The sequence below is a fragment of the Triticum aestivum genome, chromosome 2D, assembly GCF_018294505.1.
Source record: "Triticum aestivum cultivar Chinese Spring chromosome 2D, IWGSC CS RefSeq v2.1, whole genome shotgun sequence".
Lineage (NCBI taxonomy): Eukaryota > Viridiplantae > Streptophyta > Magnoliopsida > Poales > Poaceae > Triticum > Triticum aestivum.
The window spans coordinates 583,272,429-583,276,382 of record NC_057799.1 but is presented as its reverse complement, the minus strand read 5'-3'; the positions used below and the strand labels follow the sequence as shown (position 1 = coordinate 583,276,382).

General features: G+C 41.7%; 1 pseudogene; it reads left to right on the top strand.

Moving 5' to 3' along the window:
* The first annotated feature begins 1,271 nt into the window (after positions 1 to 1,271).
* On the top strand, positions 1,272 to 3,567 carry LOC123055977 (GDSL esterase/lipase At1g28600-like; annotated as a pseudogene).
* Positions 3,568 to 3,954: the final 387 nt, after the last annotated feature.

Below are 3,954 nucleotides of genomic sequence, written 5' to 3'. Positions count from 1 at the left end.
GGCGGCTGAGGTGAGGATGTGGGTTAGGTTTAAGGTTTTCCTTAGATTTTTTTGTTTTCACAAGTTTATTTGTGAATATTTTAAGGTTGACCGCAATGTCATAGTTAAAAAGTAGCTCCCTGATGGGTATTGGGTATGGGGAGCATAATATCATCCCATCCCCGTTGTACCCTATGGGGAATAAATTAGTTTAGTAAATATTCCCATGGGGAAGTTTTTCGCCCATCCCCGCCCCCTAATAGATGAAATCCCCGTGGGTTTGGCGAGTATGGGGCCCCATTGCCATTCTTAGGCACCTCCGGCATGACACCTGACTATGCTACCTCGAGAGCCCGATGTTTCCCCTTTTGGCTGGGTGCTGCGTCGTTTATCTTCGCCTTCGGGCTTGTATCGCTTGTATTTCCTTTTCCGTACTTCGTGCTACTTATTCGGTCTGGAACTCGTGTTGGATCTGTAAGGGCCTCAGTCTAAGGCCGGGCAAGAGCCTCTTTTCTAAAAAAAAAAGTTATACTAAACTTGAGACATTTATTTTGGGACGGAGGAAGTACATAACAACAACGACGATGAAGACGACGATGATTTACCCTTTTTCAACAAACTGAGCCTTGCTTTTTTCTCGCTGTCCGACTTCTCAACTAGTCCACTCCCTGGTTGTAATTTTGAAGGACACCCCATTTTCTAGTTTTAGTTTTCAAGAAGTGTCAACTGCTATTACTTATGTAACAATGCAAATATTCTAGTCTTTTTTGAAGCATTACAAAAAAAGATACACCCTCCGATCCATATTAACTGTCACTGACATAGTATATCACCGACTTAGTACATATTTTTATTACTAAAGTTGTAATACTAAGTCAGCGACACTTAATATGAAATTATGGATATGAGGAAATACCTTTTCCCCCAAAAAGAGCAAAACTACAATGGAATTATTGGCTCTAAATTTTGTTCTCGACAAGAAGGATAATTGGCCTGCATAGTAGTGGCCGCTAATAACCAGCCCAACTAGACATAAATAAGAAGCAGATGTTAACCACCACTGTCAAGTTGGTGTGGGCCGGAATACAGGTTTTCTCCACGTAATATCAAATTGTTACAAGATTCCCGCGCAACTTACATTTGTTTATTGGAAAACCATACTATATGTGTTTTTAAGTTTTAACTAACCTTTGCTTTGTTTAGCATGGTATATACGCTTTGCTTCTATGTAGCATTTGGAGAGCAAGAATGGAAGCCCCAACATACAAGCAGCAAGCAGCAAGCAACCAAGTATGAGAACACCTCACGCAGCGCTCCTCTTGCTCTTCATCCTGTCGTGCTCCCGCGTTGCCTACTCCGGTGGCGGCCGGAGCCGCTTCACCTCCATAATCAGCTTCGGCGACTCCTATGCCGACACGGGTAACTTGGTCAGGTGGGCTGATCCCGTCCTTCCCGGCCCGAACCCATTCAACAACCTCCCCTACGGCGAGACCTTCTTCGGCTACCCCACCGGACGCGCCACCGACGGCCGCCTTGTGCTGGACTTCATCGGTAACCTAACCACAAATGCACTGCCAAACTTAGTCAATCTCTGTTGATCCTGACTAGCTAGAAGACATATGGACAGAGAGCTTGCATATAACGGTGCTTCATTTTGCAGCTCAGGCTTTGGGTCTGCCTTTGGTGCCGCCGTATCTCGCCAAGGGGAGCAACTTCTCCAACGGAGTAAACTTCGCCGTGGCAGGAGCGCCGGCTCTGAACCTGACATACCTGCAGGGACAGAATTTGACCGTGGAACCTCCGATCAACCGCTCCCTCCACGATCAGCTCGACTGGTTCCAGAAACTAAAGCCTTCGCTCTGCAAGGGTAGGCTGCTGCTAATTATACATCAGTCCTTAATCACCACATGATTTTCATGTCCAAGTGAAGTGATTTAGCTCGTCGTACGTCCATGGCATGTGCAGGAAAAGGTGCTGATTTCTTCGGGAGCTCCCTGTTTGTCATGGGAGAGTTCGGAGGAAATGACTACAACTTCCTTATGTCGTGCAACAGGACCGTGGAACAAGCCAGAGTTTATGCTCCTCAAATTGTTGACAGCATCTCCCGAGGCGTAGAGGTACTACGGATGGAATTCCACTCTTCCTTTAATTCCCACATCCTGCACATGTTTTTTCTTTTGACTTTTTGAATTCTGTAACGCAAAGCTTCTTATATGCTTCTTTTTTTGCGGGATAAAGCTTCTTATATGTTGGTTGCGGGCTTGTGGCACGTCGTGACCATATCGATATCATTTGAAAAGTCTGTTCTTGATATGTACTCCCTCCGTTCGGAATTACTTGTCGCAGAAATGGATGTATCTAGACGTATTCTATATACATCCATTTCCACGACAAGTAATTCCGAACAGAGAGAGTAGCTAGGATCAATGGAGTCATGGACTCTTTTGGTCAGTGCACCAGCAGAAGAATTTCCAACATTTAGTTTCTAAACTAATTAAACGTTTTTTAAATGAGTCAAACAAGACTATTGAAATAGATATTTTGGCACTATGATAATGTAAAGTATGTTAATTGTAAATATATTTTTGTAAACTGAATTAAAGAAATAAGTACTCTCTCCGATCTAAAATAAGTGTCGCAGTTTTGAACTGGAGCTAGTTCAAAACCGTGACACTTATTATAGATCGGAGGTAGTAGTTTTTTTTTTTTTTGCTTTGCTATAGTACCAGTTCAAATATGTATTTTGAGATGCACTGACCAATAACGTGGCCACGCATTGTTAACAGACATATATGTCCTTTATCTCTTTTTAGAATTAGATTAGCATGGTGGCTCGCACAAATGAGTGAGCAGCCTCTCTTACTTTCCAACTTTAATTTGTAATATCATAACCAATAAGAGTTTTCTTACATGTAACCAATAAGAGTATTGCTTCCATTCTTAAATAAACGGCTTGGTAGAATGTGTGGCGTCAAAAGTTTTATTACTGATTAATATATAAAATTTTCAAAATTATAAGTAAAAATAGTGTATTTAGATTACTCTTATTTTTTCATAATTCAAATTTTCACAGATTTTATTGACATCTACTTAAAAATGGTCTGCAACTCAAAAAAAATGTCAAGGATGCATAAGGAAACCAGGTCGATATCCCGACGTTATACATTTGTTTCTAAGAAAGGAGGAAGTGTTTAGCATAATTTAAATAGACGACGTGTCAACCCGAGCGACTGCACACCAGCTCAAAAATACTTTGGATCCGAACACATTCATACATGTTATAGTATGACTCAAGATAAACTAAGAAACTGATAACCCTCTACAGATACTGATCCAGCACGGCGCCAAGTAGTTGTGGCAGACATCTTCCCCATTGGCTGCCTACCGGCAATTCTCACGATGCTCGCTAGCCCAAACAACATGGAGTATGATGGGCACGGATGCCTGAAGAGTATGAACAAGCTGGGACGCTACCAGAGCTCTCTCCTTCGACGACGGATCAAGGTGCTACGGTACAAGTACCCACATACGAAGATCATTGCCACCGAGTACTACCGACCGGTCCTTGCATGCGTGTTGGTTGCTTAGCTAGAATAATACTCGTGCATGTGGTTGAGGATTGGATCAAAGAAAATACCGAAGGAAATATGCCCTAGAGGCAATAATAAAGTTGTTATTTTATATTTTCTTATATCATGATAAATATTTATTATTCATGCTAGAATTGTATTAACCGAAAACTTGATACATGTGTGGATACATAGACAAAACACCGTGTCCCTAGTAAGCCTCTGCTAGACTAGCTCGTTAATCAAAGATGGTTAAGTTTCCTAACTATAGACATGTGTTGTCATTTGATGAACGGGATCACATCATTAGGAGAATGATGTGATGGACAAGACCCATCTGTTAGCTTAGCATATTGATCGTTCAGTTTTATTGCTATTGCTTTCTTCATGTCAAATACATATTCCT